The sequence below is a fragment of the Mus musculus genome, chromosome 15, assembly GCF_000001635.26.
Source record: "Mus musculus strain C57BL/6J chromosome 15, GRCm38.p6 C57BL/6J".
Lineage (NCBI taxonomy): Eukaryota > Metazoa > Chordata > Mammalia > Rodentia > Muridae > Mus > Mus musculus.
The window spans coordinates 99,855,188-99,875,259 of NC_000081.6; the positions used below are offsets into that span (position 1 = coordinate 99,855,188).

General features: G+C 45.2%; 1 protein-coding gene across 2 annotated transcripts in view; it reads right to left on the reverse strand.

Annotated features, from left to right (window-relative positions):
* Positions 1-20,072, reverse strand: part of Lima1 (LIM domain and actin binding 1) — a 97,010-nt gene that overhangs the window by 76,720 nt on the left and 218 nt on the right. The gene's annotated exons all lie outside the window — the stretch shown is intronic.

Genomic DNA, 20,072 nt, shown 5'->3' on the forward strand with positions numbered 1-20,072 from the left:
ACTAATTAGCCAAGTGACCTAGGAAGACACCTGTCTGGGCCTTGTCCTCCCTCTTCTTTAAGGCGAAGGGACTTACAATGGCCTAGTGTTTTTCTGACTCCAGGGCACAATTAGTAAGTTTCAAAACCAGTTTTTGGAGTCAGAACCAGCATGCTTTGCTCTTGCTTTTGTTTTTGCAAAGCTGAGCCAGAGCCTCTAGCGCACTGTGTGCTCACTGAATCAGTGAGAAAGCTCACTGGGTTACAGCCTCAGCCCGTTTATTTGTTTTAATAAGGACTAAAACATTGTAGCAAACACTACAGTGTTTGATTATACTATAAACAAACATCCTTAAAAAAAAAACAACACCGCTCTTGTTGAGCTATTTATGTGTTGTGTGTGTGAACTGTGTAGGAAGATAAAATATTTCTTTTCTTTTTCTTTTGTTGTTTGTTTGTTTGAGGTAAGGTTTCTCTGTGTAGCCCTGGCTGTCCTGGAACTCACTCTGTAGACCAGGTTGGCTGTGAACTCAGAGATCAGCCTGCCTCTGTCTCCTGAGTGCTGGGATTAAAGGCATGTGTCACAATGCCCAGTGGAAGGTGAAATATTTCTTTTTTTTTTTTTTTAATTTTTTTTTTAAGATTTATTTATTTATTATATGTAAGTACACTGTAGTTGTCTTCAGACACTCCAGAAGAGGGCATCAGATCTTGTTACAGATGGTTGTGAGCCACCATGTGGTTGCTGGGATTTGAACTCTGGACCTTCGGAAGAGCAGTCGGGTGCTCTTACCCACTGAGCCATCTCACCAGCCTGAAATATTTCTTACTGTGAGACAGGCTCACTTGACACGTGCTGGTGAGGATACAAGCAGCTGGAATGTTTGTATACTGTGGTGGGAAAGACAATGGGAGGGTCATTTGGAAAAGGGCACCACTTCTTCAAAAGATTACATGTAAAAAATTCTATAATATATAATTTGGTGTTTCCCCCCCCTTTGGTGGCTGCTGTGTGGGTATATTAAAATCCACTGAATGGGACACTTAAACAGATAAGCTACATGATGTGTAAATCATTATATTTTAATAAACCCTTATTTTTAAAAGTATAGTTTTAGGACTGGGAGGTAGATCGGCCATAGTACCTACAATGAGCTGGGTTAATTCCCAGCACCAAAAATAAAATAAAACATACATTATACATTATAGCTTGAAAGTCACCAGGTGATCATGATGACTGAGGTGCCCTCCCTAAGGGCATGCATCACCCACCTTCTCGTCATGGTTACCATGGTTACTGCGAGACAGGACCATACCTCGGAAACACCAGCTAACTCCAACTCTACTTCCAATGTTTACCAGGCTCAGGGCAGCCTTCCTTCTATGTACAGTCAAGGTGACAACTGGCCCCAGAGAGTGGTCTCATATACAGGGATGTAAGTATGGAAAAGGGTAGAGCACACAGCTTAAGGTCTCTTGACATCTCTATATACTAGTGTCGAGGTCACAGATGACAAAACATTAAAGATTCAGTTCTTATTAAAGCTTAGTTCCTATGTAAGACCTCCTATGTCTCTTATAAGGCTCTAATTAAAAATCATTTAGAATGGGGGCTGCAGAGGTGGCTAGGGGTTAGAGTCCTGACTGAACTTCTAGAGGATCCAGGTTCAATTCCCAGCATCACAAGTTTATCAAAGTAGAATACTTTTCCTACCTATAACTTTTTTCAAATTTTTAAATTTATTCTCTTATATATTACAACCCACTAAATCCCTCCCTCTTCTCTCTCTCTCTCTCTCTCTCACTGTGCACGTGCGCGCATGTGCAAGTGTGTCTGTTCCTCCTCCATTTCCCTTCAGAAAAGGGCAATCCTCCCAGCAATATCAACCAAACACAGCAGTTACAATAAGACCAGGGATCTTCCCTCAAATCAAGGCTGAAGGAGGCAACCTAGTAGGCAAAAAAGGTCCCTAAAGCAGGCAAATAAGTCAGAGACACACACCCCACGCCCACTGTCAGGAGTCCCACAGGAAGACCAAGCTATGCCATCATAACAGATGTGCAGTGGATCCCATGGGGGCTTCCTGTTTGGTGGTTCAGTCTCCTGAACCCGTCTCAGTTCACGAGCCCCGAGAGCCCAGGTTACTTGATTCCCGAGTGTTTCCTTTTGATGTCCTTGACCTTCTGGCTCCTACAATTCTTCCCACTCTTCCTCTGCCTAATGTCTGGCTGTGGGTCTCTGACTGTTTCCATCAGTTTTCTTTGATGACAATTATGTCAGGCTCTTGTCTATAGCAGAACAACATCTGGAATCTTTTGTTTGTTTGTGGCCTGGCACGTTTGGTTTTAGCTAGGCCTCTGGGCTATCCAGCCTCTGGTTCCCGCCCCTCCAGGCAATGTCAGGGGTGGGCTCCCTCCCACAGCACGGGTCTCAAGCTAGACCAGTCACCGGTTGGCCACTCCCACAACTTCTGCACCACCTTTACCCCAGCACATCTCAGGCAGAACACATTGTAGGTCGAAGGTTTTGTGGCTGGGTTGGTGTCCCAATCCCTCCGCTGGCAGCCTTGCCTAATTATGGTTCAGGTTTTGTATCTTTCATTACTCAGTCTTAGCTATGAACCCTTCATAGATTCCCGGGATTTCCACTGCCCTACATTTGTGCCTCTCCCCGGAAATGACCCCCAATTCCAGTGGTCTCTCCCAGTACTGCAAGCTTTAATCTTTAATTAGGTCCACAGTTCAGCACTGAGGGTGGAATCCATCAACATTTCTGCCTCCCCGCTTTGGGAAGCCCTCGCCTGCAGACCTAAGCAGGTGGTGCTTCCTTGACAGATGAGGGAACCGAGGCGCTGAGAGGTCATTTATACAATGTAACAGTTCTGCAGGTCTTAACAGCTCAGGCCTGCAATCCTAGCACCAAGGAAGGTGCCGAGACCAGTGGGGGAGGGTGCCGCCAGTCCAAGGCTAGCCTGGGCTCTCAAAAGCCAACCGAGACTATACAGAAAACTGTGTCTCATAAACAAAAACGCACACATGTGAAAAATACCCAAAGGCCTTTTGTACGTCCTTGGATTTTGTTTGTTTGTTTGTTTGTTTGGTTGGTTGGTTGATTGGTTGGTTGGTTTTTCGAGATAGGGTTTCTCTGTATAGCCCTGGCTGTCCTGGAACTCACTCTGTAGACCAGGCTGGCCTCGAACTCAGAAATTCTCCTGCCTCTGCCTCCCGAGTGCTGGGATTAAAGGTGTGCGCCACCACCACCTGGCACGTCCTTGTTTGACAGTAGTGTTTTTATTCCTTTTGTCTGTTTTCCCACCTAAGGACACAAGGAAATATTCCATCTTCCAAGAACCACAATAACATCATGCTACATGATGTCTGATATCTTATAACTTACTAAGGCAATGTCAATGTGCTGGCTAGTTTTGTGTGTCAACTTGACAAAGTTGGAGTTAACACAGAGAAAGGAGCTTCAGGTGAGGAAATGCCTCCATGAGATCCAGCTGTAAGGCATTTTCTCAGTGATCAAGCGGGGAGGGCCCCTTGTGGGTGGTGCCATCCCTGAGCTGATAGTCTTGAGTTCTATAAGAGAGCAGGCTGAGCAAGCCAGGGGAAGCAAGCAAGCCAGTAAGTAACATCCCTCCATGGCCTCTGCATCAGCTCCTGCTTCCTGACCTGCTTGAGTTTCAGTCCTGGCTTCCTTGGTGATGAACAGCAGCATGGAAGTGTAAGCTGAATAAACCCTTTCCTCCCCAACTTGCTTCTTGGTCATGATGTTTGTGCAGGAATAGAAACCCTGACTAAGACAGTCAATGAACATTTTTAGGTTGCTTGGCTCTTCACCGTGAGCAAGCCTGCAATGGATGTGAACACAGTGCCCACTGGAGGTGCACATTTGATGGACAGAGGAGCTTTTTTTTTTAAAGATTTATTTATTTACTTATTTATTTATTATATGTAAGTACACTGTAGCTGCCTTCAGACACTCCAGAAGAGGGAGTCAGATCTTGTTACGGATGGTTGTGAGCCACCATGTGGTTGCTGGGATTTGAACTCCTGACCTTCAGAAGAGCAGTTGGGTGCCCACTGAGCCATCTCACCAGCCCCAGAGGAGCTTTTTCCATCGACAAAAGTTCAATAGACATTCCTGAATTTCTCTCAGAAACGTCACATCAATTTATATATTTGAAACTACATTTATTTTATTTTAAAATTATAATCACACCCTCTCTCTGTGGTGTATGTGTGTATATGGTATGTGTGTTTGTGTGTGTGTGTGTGTGTTGTGTGTTTATATGTGTATATGGTATGTATGTAAGTGTGTATGGTAGGTGTATGCATATAGTGTGTGTGAGAGAGAGACATGCTTGTGCTATGGCACACATCTGGAGGTCAAAGGACAGCTTTTGGGGATTGCATTTCTCCCTCCACCATGAAATCTGATTTGGGCCACTGGGCATATGGAACATTTGCCTTTACCAGTTGAGCCACCTCGCCGGCATTTATTTTTAAATGTCATTTATAAATGGTTTATTATACCTCTGCAGCTTAATTACGCTTTTTAATTGCACAGGGGCTTTCTGAATATCACATGGAACTCCTTGAACAACTAAGCTGTCTCTCCCAGCAGCTGTCCCTTCTGGGTGTCTGATTCTTATCCAGACCTCATTAATATTCCTTGCAAGCATAAATGGCACTTGATGTACAGATGAGAACCACATCTCAATGGGGAGACGGTCCAGTGGGGAGCCTGACTGGTGTTATATGGCCCCACAGCCTTAAGAGAAACTCACTGTTTGGGGCTGTTTCAGGTCCTCCCCTTGTCCTGGCAGTCCAGCACTTCCTACTTGGGGAGGGGCCACTCAAATATCATCTGAATATTAGGCAGGCCTCAGAGGGTTCTCATTATATGATCCAGGCTGGGCACAAACTCTTGATCCTCCTGGGTCAGCCTCCCAAGTGCTGGAATTGAAGATTCTAGCCACCTACCTAGGGAGACGACATCTCTGCCAGGCCACTGTAGCCCGGGGATCAATTACTGAAAGCTAACCATTTGCCACAGGCTTTACACACGCTGGCTCATTATCCTCTTGATCTCATTCACTTAGTGTTTATGACATCACAAAGCAAGCATTCTCACCCGACAGAGGAAGAAATTAGTCTCAGAGAAGTTAATTTTCTCAGAGGCATACAGTTGCCGAGTTTTAGAGCCAGAGTCCTGGAGATGGTTTAGCAGGAAAAGCTGCCAGACCCAATGACCTGAGTTCAATTCCCCGGCATCCACCTGGTGAAACAGAAGAACTGACCCCCACAAGCTGCCCCCTCAATAAATAAGTAATAAATAAAATGAAAGGTAGTAGAACCAGACAGGCCTTGTTATTCTCACCTGTTATCTCAGTATTTAAGAGGCTAAGGCAGGGGGATTGCTGTAACTTCTATCCAGCTGGGGCTCTGGAGTGAGACCCTTGTTTCCAAACAACAGAAAAATGTGACAGACCAGACTTTAAAAGTCTTACGGACTCTGATTCCCATGGGGCAACAGCATGCTGAGAATCACACCCCTGGTGCCCAGGGTAGTCTGAACAGCCTTCTTTAGGCTGTCATGATTGCCAATGATACAGTCCAGAAGCCCCGACCTGGCCTGCATCTCTGCCCTGCCGCCCTGCGAGTTCATGTTAACATAAAGGATACGGGGCTGGAGAGATGGCTCAGTGGTTAAGAGCACTGACTGCTCTTCTGAAGGTCCTGAGTTCAAATCCCAGCAACCACATGGTGGCTCACAATCATCTGTAATAAGATCTGACTCCCTCTTCTGGTGTCTGAAGACAGCTACAGTGTACTTACATACAATAATAAATAAATTAAAAAGAAACGTAAAGGATGCATAGTATCTTACATTTAGGGCTGAGGCTATCGGTGAGTTGGTAGACCGCTCACATCCTCATGCCCAAGACTGCGGGTTCCATCCCTAGCAATGCACAGAACTTAGGCATGGAGTGCATTCCCAGCACCTGGGAGACTGTGGCCAGAGGTTCAGAAACATAAGTGGCCTTGGAGACTGCTCAGAGGGTAACGGGGTGATTGCAGTCTAATAGCCAAGCCCCGAGATTCCCAGAGTCTCTCCTGGAAGGAGAGAGCTGACTTCACAAAGCTGTCCACTGACCTCCGGACACAAGCTGTAGCATTTATGAATACCCCACCCCCACCCCAACACACACTAAATAAACAAAAGTTTAGGCCATCTAGCTATCCTCAGCTACACAGCGAGTTTGAGGCCAGCCTGGGCTAGTTGAGAGCCTATCTCAAAAAACCAAACAACAAAACAAAACAAACAAAAAACCCAATCCCTAGCATCTTGCAAGCTATTTTTTTTTCTTTCTGTTTTTTGAGACTGGGCTTCTCTGTGTAGCCCTCGCTGTCCAGAAACTTTCTCTGTAGCCCAGGTTGGCCTAGAACTCAGATTTTTTTTTTTTTTTTTTTTTTTTTTTTTTAAGGCAGGTTATTGCTACATAGCCCTGCCTGGCCTGGAGCCTCCCTCTGCCTGCGGAGTGTTGAGAGTACAGGCTTGGCCAAGTTCTGTTCTGTTTTGTTTTGTGTTTCCTTATTTGTTTTCTCGTTTATAGGGTTTACAGGGTTCGACTCTGACATTCTGGCTGAACCTGTACTCACTGCAGAGCCCAGAGACTCTGTGCTCCTCATCCTATTGCTGGAGTACGGATCTGTGTCGTTTTAATGGAATCCCACATACAGATGTGTTTCATCCTCACAGTAACACATGCAGAAATACTGTCACGGTGTATTTCAGTGGCTGGGTCATCTGTATAGAAAGGACCCGAGGTTCAGAAAGAAAATCAACTCCTGTTCATTTAGGAGGTGAGGCTGGAAACATGATGGCTTCCAGCACAAACAAAAGAGAAGCGTGGCTGTGGAATGTGGGGGCGCTGCAGGCTCAACTTATTTCTGTCAAATCACCAGCGAAAGAAAGGGTCGGGCCGGGCCGGAATGTGCCTCAGTGTAGGGAGCTCTTGCATTTCAGAAACCCCAGTCAGGGGCTGGGCAAGATGGCTCTAAGCCTGGTGGCGTGAGTTCTCCACAGAGCCCACGCGGTGGAAGGAGAGAGTTCACACCAAAAGCTGTTCTCTGACTCCACATGTGTCCACATACATGTACATGCAAGATAAGTTAATGTAAAAAGAAAACTTAAAAAAAAAAAAGAAACCCAAATTAGCTTGTTAGACATATAACTATGGTAATTTCACATATCTTCTTTAAACATGAAATATAATTTATAGCTTTTAAAAACACACTTTGATCTGAAAATTGCAGGTCATAAAAGATCACCCGAGAGCCTCTCTAATCTTCTTCTCCTTTAAATTAAACAATTACCGGCTCTAACACATACAGGCTTCCCCCCACCTCGCTCCCAAATAACTAATTTGTTTTTTGTCTCGTTGCTTCCTCTCTGCCTCTCCACGTCGGTTGATAATTAACTCAATGCAAAGGGCAGACAGCTCCCGGGGAGGGGTTTTCGGCCAGTTCCTACAGTGAGAGAAATGGATAGAAAAAGGCAGCCAATGATTTCAAATTTAAGGTGAATGTGAAAGGAAGCCCATTTGATCAGAGAAGCTCGGAAGTGAGCAGCTGGCAAGGCTCTTCGCATAGACTGTGTCTCCTTTAACCTCTGCACTGGTGACATACGTATGTGATCATCAGGTGCATCACATATGCGTCTCGCGCGCGCGCGCGCACACGCACACACACACACACACACACACACACGGAACACAGTGCTGTGCTGGCACTTTCCCTACCGTGTTCAACAAAGTCCCACTGTGTAACTGAGTATCTCACACCTAGTGGTGGCGCTCCCAGCACTTGGGAGGCAGAGGCAGGAAGATCTCCCAGTTAAGAGGCTAGCCTAGTGTACAGAGTGAGTTCCAGGACAGCCAGAGCTACAACAGAGAAACCCTGCCTCAAAAGACAAAGCAAGCCAAACTGAGTATCTGTCTGCAAGCCACATGCTTGCCAATTACAAGCTTAATTAAGACAAAATAACCAGTTGGGGGAGTCAGCTCACACCTTTAATTCCAGCACTTGGGAGGCGAAGGCAGGAGGATCTCTGAGCTCTGGACGTGGTCTACAGAGTTCCAGGACAGCCAGGGCTACCCTGTCATGGAAAAAAAAAGGGTAGGGAAACATGCCTTATTTTAGGAGAGTCCTAAACAACTCCTGAAGGCAGAACCTCCTTACCCCAGTCCGTGTCCTTACTAATTAGTCAAGATCCCTCCAGACACAGGCCTTCTTAGTTTCACTATTGGCCATTTCCAGGAAAGGCTTGGCTTCAATTATTCTTCTCTGAAATTTTAGATGATATTTTTTTCAGAGCTTGCTCAATCTGAAGAGCCAGTTCAGATAGTGGAGCCAATTCCGTCAAGCGGGAGAATTAAACAGACTTACTGAAACAAGCTCTCTAGTCTTACCTTTCTGCAATAAGCTGAGAGGTGCAGCACAGGACAGTGCTTTAACCAAGGGTAAGAGCAGCTAGGGTGGTCCAGTAAGGAATCATCAAACCACGGAGCCACGCAAGCCACGCATGCCACGCAAGCCATAATGCCGGGCAACTCCCCAAGATTGATGCTCCATTCCTTATTTCTTAGGGATTAATTACAAATATATTAATATTGATGCTTTGTCGTCGTCGTCCCCTATCCCACCTCCCACTCCACCTCCCCACCAACCAAGGCCTTTAACCTGATGAATGCTTTGCCTGCATGTATGGCTGTTCATCATGTGCATGCAGTACCTGTGGAGGTCAGACGAGGGCACCAGATATCTTGATCTGGAGTTCAAGATGGTTCTGAGTCACCATGTAGGTGCTAGAAATAGAACCCATGTCCTCTGGAAGAGCAACCAGTGCTCTTAACCGCTGAGCCATCTCTCATCCCTGAGCTTCTTGTTTTGTTTTTATATAACCCACGATAGCCTTGAACTTGCTACGTAGCCAAGGTGACTTAAACTCGTCTCTTGTCTATCCTCCGAGTGCTGGAAGTGCAGGAGGGAGCTATACAGAATTAATCAATGGTTCAGCTGAACTGTGATGTTTGTCTCTTAATGCCGATAGCGGTGCCTTTCAGTTAACACGGAAAAGTCAACTTTACTGGGTTTCGGTTTTGCTCTTTATGTCTTTGCCTATGTATTGTGTGTGTGAATGCACACGAGTACATATGTGTGCGCATACTGTATACAAGCTTATTTGTATGTATGATAGCATGTACATAGAGGTCAGAGGTCAACTTCAGATGTCTGCCTCTACTTTCAACCTTTTTGAACTCTCTCTCTTCTCTCTCTTTCTCTTTCTCTTTCTCTCTCTCTCTCTCTCTCTCTCTCTCTCTCTCTCTCTCTCTCTCCACTGCTTATGCCAAGCTAGATGGCCCACCACCAGCTTCCAGGGACTCTTGTCTTTGCCGCCCATCCTGTCATAGGAACATCAAGGTTACAGGCGAGATACTGAGTATGGCTCTTTTGAATTCTGGGAATCCAAACTCAGTTCTCATGCTTGTGTGGCGGGAGCTTTACTCGATAAACGAGTCTCAAGCTCATCACTTAAAAACCGGATATTAAATGACACAAATATTCTGAGCGTTATGTGAGGGGGGAAAGCAAAAGTGCCTTGAAGACTTGAGCTGCACTGAAAGGCATTTATGGAATAAAATCTGAAGCCGATGTTAGAGAAAGCACGGAATTAAAAAAGTAAGGTCGTGAAAATGGGAAAAGGCTGGAAATCAGTCAGTTACCTGGGGGTTACACTGAAACAGGAGGTCAGCTGTGAGTTCAAGACCAGTGTGAGGGGGGAGGGAAGGAAAGGGGAGAGAAAGAAGGGGGAAGAAAAAAAATTTTGGTATAATGTCAAGTTTAATTAGTTATAAGTAAGCAAACCTGATTCACAGCTACTGTCGAAAAGCATTTCTGCTTAGTTTCATTCCAAGTCAATAGAGGGAACATAATTCCAGCATTCCTGGGGTGCTCTGGATAGTTCCCTCCGCTCCGCCCCCCAGCGGAAAGCAGAAGCCTGCTGGTTCCTGAGGCGTTTACCGGCTGGGTTCCAGGTTTTGAAAGAGTAATTAAAGAGTGGGTGGTGGTGGCGCTTGCCTTTATTCCCAGCAGAGGCAGGTGGATCTCTGTGAGTTCAAGGTCAGCCTGGTCTACAGAGTGAGTTCCAGGACAGCCAGGGCTACACAGAGAAGTCTGGTGGAAAACAAACAAACAAACAAACAAAAGCAAACCAACAAAGGGGGAAAAAATTAGAGGCTAATGAGAGCCAAAAGCGCCATATTCTCTCAGTGGCACCTCAGCGAGCAGACGCGCAGACGCACATACGCACATACGCAAAGACGCAAAGACGCGCAGGCGCACACGGTGGCAGCAGACCCGTATCCTGATCCTGGGATCACCTTGGAAATCTGCACCCTGGGACCAAATCCCAGCTGCCACTGTACCCTTTGTCCTACAGAAATCCTCAGAGGGTGCCACCTGACGTGAACTCACATGGAACTCCTCGGGCTGTTGTCCATTTAAGAGATAGCGCCACACCTCTTTGGACTGCAAACCCACACAAGAGTCGTTAAAACTCGAAGTCTATCTTCAATGCTTATTCATTCGCTCAGCAAATATTTACTGAGCTCTTACCACACTGGGCAGGGTCTGCGGCTCAGAGTTAACAAGGTAGGCAAGTTAACAGATAGGCAAGGTCTCTCCTCTCAGGAAACGTCCATTCTGCTGGAGAATGGGACAAATGAAGGATGTGACTGGGGCAGGCAGGCAGGCAAGCGCACCAAGGGTAATTGGTGTACGGAGGGGAAGAGGCCAGAGGCTCCAGAGCCGCTCCAGAAAGCCTCCCGATGAATGACATTTGAGCAGAATGCAGAATGAGGGGGAGGATACAGGCAGCCAGCCAGGGGACAAGAGGAGGAGAATGTTCTAGGCAAAGGCCCTGAGGCAGGAATAAAATTGCTGGGGAGTGAGCTAAGAGGGAAGGACAAGATGACTAAGAGTGGCAGCCAGGTTCAAGGTGGACTTAGGAGCAGTTGGAAAGGACTTTAACTGCTATATAATACTATGGACACAAGATAAGATATATTTCATATACTGTGAGTATCTGATTGCTCACTGTGCGCACTATAGCTACAATGAAATCAAAACCCTCTTTCGCTTATAATCTTTCAAGGAAGCAATCAGTCTGAAAGCGGCAAGGAGAGAAATGAAGCAAAAATAAAATGACAGCCACGGACTCAAAAGTCAATACTAGAATATGCCTGTTGAGGTTTTTGGTTGTTTTGTTTTGTTTTGTCTTAAAGTCGCGTTTTATTTGGATTCTTAAGAAACAGGGGTGCATCAGGAATGGGGTGGGGGCGGTCTGATGCTGTGGGAACCACAAAGGCAAGGAGGCAGGAAGGGAACCGGGCGGGTCCAGGAAACAATGAATCATTTGCTGCAGCAGCGCCAGGAGGGTGGGTAGTGCGGAGAGATAAGCCGGGGGAAAGATGCTGGGGGCATCTTGACGGTCTGAGATTTAGACCGTATCCTTGGGTACTGGTTCCCTGAAGTGTCTACATGACTCTAGAACTGTTAAACGTCACATTGCCACAGGTATCCCCCAGAGATCTAGGTAGGACCTGAGAACCTATATTTGATCACCACCAGGCAGTGTGCACCAAGGCGATCCTGGAAGCCACAATTTGAAAATTCCACACTCTTGACCTTTTTGTTTGTTTTAGTGGCAACCTTGCTGGACTGAAAAGGGAGAGCCCGAAGTCCCTTGAAGGGATATTTAAGGGCTAGGGCAAAAATAAATAATTAAATAAATGAAGGCTGATGAGAGCCACAATCGATGCTGGCTTGCACACTCAGTGATTTCGAGACCCAGTTAAGATCTTGTCTCAGGAATATCAGACTGGGGGACTGGAGAAATAGCTCAGTGGTTAGGAGCACATACTGTTCCTCCAGAGGACCAGAGTTCAAGTCTCAGCACCCACATTAGGCAGCTCTGGACAGTGTGCGACACATCTTATGTATCATCTTCAAGTTTCTCTCTTACTTTTTTGAGATAAGTTCTTCTCATAGCCCTAACTAAGAGGGAATTAAAAATGAATGCTTATCTTATGTATCATTTTCAAGTTTCTTTCTTACTTTTTGAGATAAGCTCTTCCTCCAGCCCTGGCTGTCCTTGAACTCCTGATCTTCCTCCTCTCAATCAAATGCAGGAGTTCCAGGCACAAGCAACCGAGCTCAGCTCAAACAGTAACATTCTGAAAGAGAGCTCTCTACAAATCACAAAGTAAACTCGAAGAACAGCTTCTATTTGGAACAGCAGACATTGTCCAATAACTTGACATAGCAACACCAATCCTCCTGCCAGGGTGAGATAGGAGAAACACGATAGGATTTGTGGGACAGGCCAGCAGGGCTCTTCTAGCTTAGGCTATGAGCTTCCCAAGGGTCAATCTGTGGGAGTACCTCAAAGCGTTGCACCAGTTTTTATTTTAGCTTCTGAAAGTTAAAGGGCCAAAGCGATTATCTCAAGGTTCCATGAAAGCTTACTCAAGGGATCCGATCTTCCCTGGGGAGTCTGGAAGGGGAAGCAGGGTGGGGCAGGACTAGAAGTGACTCTAGAACTCTTGCTAACTGCAGCTTTACAGATTGGACTTTGGGATCGAGAGCCCAACCCTTTCCCTTTCCTCTTACAGAGACCTGTCAATGAGTGACTTGTCAATGAGTGATCACCTACTGGGAGGGTCCCCAGCTCAGTCTGCACAGAGCTTTTATCACACCACAGCCTCAACTTCTGACACTTCCCACTTTTCCAACCCACTCATTCAGTCTGGCTGGAAAGCCAACCTTTTTCCCCACGATCTTAACACTCCAAATAAATGAAAGAAGCAAAAAAACCTTAACTGTGAGGACCAAACAAAACAAAAAAAGGAGACGTGGACTGACAAAAAAGGCAAGTCACTGAAAAAAAAAAAAAAAAAAAGGAGATGGAGATGAGTGTGTGACAAATGCTTGGTGACTAAAAATTAAGGAAAGACAAGTAGGCCAGGGTGATACAATCTGTAATCCCAGCCGCCGAGGCTGCTTTGTTCACGGCCAGCGGAGTCCACGGTTCGTGACGACTCAGTTTCAGAATAAAGCGAATAAATACAAACAGATGGAGTCAATTGCATTCAAGCACTTAGTAAATTAGCAAAACTTAGAAAGTAATATTCAATCAACATTACTGACCTGACAGCACTCACGCCGGGCACTCACACCGCTGGGGGTGAGAAAGTCCTGTTGAGTCCCTGTCTTGACTTCCTTCATCGATGGATGGACAGTGCTGTGGAAGTGTGAGCTGAATAAACCCTTTCCTCCCCGACGTGACTCACTGCAGCAATAGCGATCTTAGCTGAGACAAGGCCTGAATGGAACGCAGGTTCACCACCTGAGCTGACTCTCCAGCCCTGTCTTACTTATTATTCTGAGACTCATCAGTAAGTTGTCCAGGCTAGCCTTGTATGCATTTTGTAGCTCAGGATGGCCATGAACTTGCCATCCATCTGCCTCAGTGTCGAGCAGAGTTAGGAATACAAATCTTCACCACCAATCCTTGCTTGACCGGGGCAGTAAACACCCACTAAGCTGATGGTGCAGGCTCACTACTGCGGTCTCAGCACTTGGGAGGTAGAAGCAGGAGAATCAGGAGTTCAAGGCCAGCCTGGGCTGTATGATAACCAGTCTCAACATTTAAAAAAAAATGATTATGGTTAATATTATTGTTATTACTGCTAAGTTGTAGCAAGGAAGACAGTGACAGGGTATTAGAGAGAAATCATAGGATAGCATGTTCAGACAGGCAGGCTCACATGTCAGACTTCGAAGAATATATGGGTCAAGAACCAAGTGGTCAAGAGCTTGCAGGGCATCCCTAGCATCCTCTCATAGAACATTCTGGAAGGAGGTGCCACCGACTCCTGCTCTGTTTCCCTCCTAGACAGTATAGATGCTAACGATGGGGTGAGCCTGAGCCAGCGATGTACTGTTAGTACAAAACTATCCTTGCTTATGCTAAACTTACAGTCCACGTGATTTTATTTTCTACACTGGAGCATGTGAAGAATACAAGGGCAAGATTCTTACTATAATCCAAGAGGTTGATCCACACGGCTGGAGAGGTCATTTAGAAAGACTCTGCCTGTTTTGATTTTTTTAAAGATTTATTTATTATTATATCTAAATACACTGTAGCTGTCTTTAGACACTCCAGAAGAGGGAGTTAGATCTTCTTACGGATGGTTGTGAGCCACCATGTGGTTGCTGGGATTTGAACTCAGGACCTCTGGAAGAGCAGTCAGTGCTCTTAACAGCTGAGCCAACTCTCCAGCCCCGACTCTGCATGTTTTAAAATGAGTTCTCTTTACTCACTCAAGTTCTGGAATAATCTTTCTGAATTGACCGTGTTCTAAACCTAGAAGATACAGGCCTGAAGCTGAGGTAACCATCAGGAACCACCGAGCTGAGCCCTCATTGATGCTTCCAAGGTTGTGGGATTTTCAACTTGGGAGAAGTTGTGTCACCTGTCCCATATTACAAGAGACAAAAAGGCTGCAAAATAAGTGTTTTGGGTTTTGTTTTGTTTTGGTTTTTTTTTTTTGTCTTTGTTTTTGTTTTTTCAAGACAGGGTTTCTCTGTGTAGCCCTGGCCTGGCCTAGAACTCACTCTGTAGACCAGGCTGGCCTTGAACTCACTGAGATCTGCCTGCCTCTGCCTCTCGAGTGCTGGGATTAAAGGTGTGCGCCACTCAGGTAAGTGGCATGATCTTACTTATATACCACCAGATGAACAACTCATACCTTTTAAAAAGTTGTGTGTGCACGTGAGTCAGATGCCGTGCGGCTGGAGTACCCCAGTATGGAGAACAAAACAGCTCCCCAAAATGTTTTAAAGTGATAGGACGTCATAGCACATGCTAGTAGTTGCACTCTTGTTGGGTGAGACCCCCCCTACTTTTAATGAAAAACAAGTTTTCATTCAGTCACCAAATAATTTGAGTCTGGAGAGATGCTCAGTGGTTAAGAACCTTTAAGCTCTTCCTTCCAGAGGCCCCAGGCTCCATTCCCAGTACCCACATCAGGCAGCCTGAAACAGCCTATAAATCTAGATCTGGGGAAATCTGATGCTTTTGGCCTCTTTGGGCACCCGTATTCCCATGCGCAACTGCCCCACCCCAGGTGTACACATAGTCAAAGATAAAAATAAATCCTAAAGATGTTTTTGACTCCCAGACCTTTTACACCCAGCCACAGAACAGAACATTGGGACGATCCCTCTAAAGGTACCATTTACCAAAAAACCTCAACCTCGATAATAAAGCAGAAACTACATAAAGCCACTAATTTGTTACTAGAAGCCTCAAGAGCCTGTGTTAAGTGACTTAGCGCACCTTGAGGTTACTGTGCACAGTCTGCAATGGAGTGTTTTACCTTCCTATAGAAAGCACAGTTAAAGACCCCAGCAATCTTCTAGAGGTTTGTCTCTCTCTTTTTTTTTTTTTTTGGTTTTTCAAGACAGGGTTTCTCTGTGTAGCCCTGGCTGTCCTGGAACTCACTTTGTAGACCAGGCCGACCTCGAACTCAGAAATCCGCCTGCCTCTGCCTCCCGAGTGCTGGGATTAAAGGTGTGCGCCACCATGCCCGGCAGTTAGTCTCTTCTTGCATAAATTAGGTTAGGGACAAAGCTAAGCATTTTCTACCTGTAGAATGAGCACTCTTCCATTGAAACGAAAGTCACCTATCCTGCGGTAACATGGAATGAAGAAAGCTTGGAAACTGGAGCCCAGCTTGATGCCGCAGCTTGATGCCGCAGGAGGTAAAGGTTCCTGGCATCAAGCATGGCAACCTACTCAATCCTCAGGACCCACACTGTGGAAGACAGGGCTAATGATTCCCTAAGTTGTCCTCTGATAGCCACAGGCATGCCATGGTGTGCATTCGCACATATACACACATACTCTCTCTCACACACACATACACATACCCACACATATACACACGCACACTCACATATATACACACATATACACATGCATACACACACTCACATATGCATATAGACATACATATACACACATACAAACATACACACATACACTCATATACACACACTCACACACATACTCACATACACTCACATACATATACACACACACTCACATATATACACACATATACACATACATACACACACACTCACAGACGCATACAGACATACATATACACACATACAAACATACACGCATACACTCATATACACACACTCACACACATACTCACATACACTCACATACATATACACACACACTCACACACAAACACACAGAAGCTCACATACACCTACATACTTACACACACACACATACAACACACACATTCATACACACACAAAATAAATCTAATTTAAAATTAAAACAAGGGGACATTCTCCCCCCCAATATGTAGTAAAGTATTCATTTATAGCAAAGATGTCTAGTGATCTCCCACACCCCATATTTCTCTCTATGTGTGTGTGTGTGTGTGCTCGCAGGTGTGTGCCTGTGTGTGGTGTGTATGTGTGTGCGTGTGTGGTGTGTGTATGTGTGTGTCTGACAAGTCTTTGGTGTGTGTGTGTGTGTGTATCTGACAAGCCTTTGGCATAGAATTTTAAAGTTAACTATACCTGATTACAGTTGATTGGTGGAACCCTCAGAAAAATTAAAATTATATTTAAAACATCCCAATAAAAATTTGTAGATATTCAAAATACATAATAAATGCAAAATAAACCTGATGCCTTTACAAAACTTTCTACAAAAGTGTTTCTCCAGAAAACACTTTCCAGGGCACAAAGGAGACAGGCCAAGCAACATCTAAGAAATATGCTCATTAAGCCTAACCACTCACACCAGTAAGACAGCTACCACACTCACTATTAACTCAAAGCCTTTATCTTAAAAGGTAAGACGGGGCCGGAGAGATGGCTCAGCGGTTAAGAGCAACGGTTAAGAGCACTGACTGCTTTTCTGAAGGTCCTGAGTTCAAATCCCAGCAACCACATGGTAGCGCACAACCATCCGAGATGAGATCTGCCCTCTTCTGGTGTGTCTAAAAGATAGCTACAGTGTACTTACATATACTAAATAAATAAATCTTTGAAAACAAAAAGGCAAGACAGATCCTATAAGAGTGACCAAATCATGTCGATCCGTTGTGTATTAATTAGGGCCTTGCTAAACAGTTAAGCAGTCAGGAACGGTGGTGAAGACCACACCTACATTGTGTGGTCTTCTGGAGGATGCTCACAAGAGGAGTGGGACTTCAAGTCTAGCCTCTGCTACATAACAACCTGAAGCTGAGCTCCATGAGACATAATCCCAAAACCTCAACAAAACACCTATGGTCAAAAGAAGAGTTTTCAAAGGTGACCACTAGTCTCAGATCACCAGATCATCAAACGCCTCAACGAATCCTCCCAGGCTCAGAAGTTCCCCCTAATTGGCATAAGACAGGACATGCTTTATACTCTGTGAGTGCGTTAAACACAGCCTCTTACATATGCTAAACTCACTCTCCACCACTGAGCTACACCCAGAGTCAAAACAAATATATTCAAAACAAGGCATTTGAAGGGCACCTCCACAGCCAACAGTGTCTCCACTGTTAATAGAGTTATTTTCACTTCTGAGCCTTCTCTTCCTACAATTATTAGGTTGAAACTTGGCCCCACCTTTAACTAGAGTCGGGAACAAAGCCTGAATGTACCAAGTCAAACAAAGTTATACAATGAGGTCATTTTTACAAAATGGCACTGCTTTGCTCACATTGACGACGGGCGGCGTACTGTCTCGGCCCAGTGACTCTACTTACAGATCAGGGACTACCTGATAACTCTGCTTCTGAGTCTAACACATTAGCAGTGAGAACCACTGCTCCACCCACCTACTGAATTGCTGGAGAATTAAACAGGCTCTAATCCCATTTTCAAAAGACTATAGAGTTGACTGACCAAAGACAAGGCAAGAAATTGGAGTGGTGTAAGTATACGGCAATGGGGTACTTCCCTAGCATGCACATGCCCCAGGGGTTGATACCTCCATGTAAATTGGGAGGTTTTCCGAGGCCGAGTGGAGGGAGAGAGAGAGAGAGAGAGAGAGAAGAAATACCAAAACAATAACAGCAAATGATTTCACCAATACTATAGGTTGTATCTGTGGTGTTGCCTAACCATCTATCTCACTGTAGGCTCTTTAAGGGTAGGAGCTTTTGCAACTTTGAATCCACAAAAGAATGGGCATAAAAGTCACTGGGAAAAAAAATGTTTTGTCCCCTCAAGAATTCCTAACATAATTTAGTACCATGTTACCTTGTTGAACCAATGCACATATATGTGCATGCAGACCTTTAAAAAGAGCTAAGCTTTTTCAGGCTGGGAAGATGGCTCATCAGGGAAAAGGTGCTTGCCATGAAGCCTGATGCACTGAGTTCAAACCCTGGAACCCGCAGGGGTTCCAGGAAGAATCCTGGAAGAAAAGAACAGACCCCACAGTTCTCATCTGACCTACATTCAATGCACATGCCATGGCGCATGCGCACACGCGCGCATGCACACACTATAAATGTAAAAAAGCAAAAGAAGGAAAGAAAGAAAGAAAGAAAGAAAGTAAGGAAGAAAGAAAGAAAGGAAGGAAGAAGAAAAGAAAGAAAGAAAGAAAGAAAGAAAGAAAGAAAGAAAGAAAGAAAGGACGAACGAACTTCTCTGGGCTGGCAAGATGGCTCAGAAGATGAAAACCTTTGCTGCACAAGACTAAGGACCAGAGTTTGATCCTCAAATCCTAAGTTAGAGAGAACCAACTCCTATAAGCTGCCCTCTGACCTCCACAAGCCTACCATAGCACGATGGCTGGTATTCATGCACACACATCACACAAATGGTAATTTTTAAAATATATATATATATATATATATATATATATATATATATATATATATATATATATATATATATATATATATATATATATATATATATATATATTGAAGGTCAGGGACAGTGGAGCACACCTTTAATCCTAACATTCAAGATGCAGAGGCAGCCATATTTCAGGCAGCCAAAGCTAGATAGCCAGCTCAAGGCTAGTCAGGGATTCTCTGAAGAAGCAGAAAGAGGAAGAGAAGAAGAAAAAGGAGGGAGAGGAGGAGGAGAAGACAACGACTGAGGAGGAGTTGTTCTTTCCTGCTAACTCTATAGCTTTTTGAAGGCTGTCTAAACATGATCACACTTGGTCGTCCATAGACTAACTGGACTAGGTATTTGTACCAGTAACTATGTAGATACAAAGTAGCCCACTCACCCACTTCCGTGCCAAGGATGATCTGCCCTCCAAAGGTCAACGTCTTAAAAACATAACCTCACAGTCTTCGGCTAACTTGCAAAGTCAACAGAACCATTTGGATTAGGCAGATTTTTGAGAGCTGGAATTAGTTGCAAGACAATAGCAGATCAGTATCTCTCACCAGGATCAGCTAAACTCATTGTTGTGAGCACCAATAAGAAGGCTAGGACGGGTGCCAGATGGTTCGCTCCTAGCACCCACGACTTCGAGCTCCAGTGTGTGTGGCCAGGGGTGTACAGTTACCTAATATTAACACCTACGGATGCGAGTGAGCAGTGGATCCCAGCTCAAGTACACCATAGCGATTTGGGAAGGACACAGCAAGTAGGAACTGTTCGGAAGGATGTTAAGTCTTAACCAGAGTTCATCTGGAGGAATGGACGGGAGAAAAATTGGAAAAGGAACGGCCGCGTGGAAGAAGGAAAGAGTGGCAGGATTACCTCCCTAAGAGGGTGTTTTAACTTTTGATGAAATGCCACTTTCCCTCCATCCCGTGCGAGACCAGGGGCCCAGGCAGCGAAGTCTCAGTCCCTTGGACTTCCCAGAAGGGAGGGCGGAGCATGGGAGGCTCCTCCAACGTGGACCCCAAGGGGTGAGCCTCCTGCTCCTGCTACCCACCGCCTCAAAATACGCGG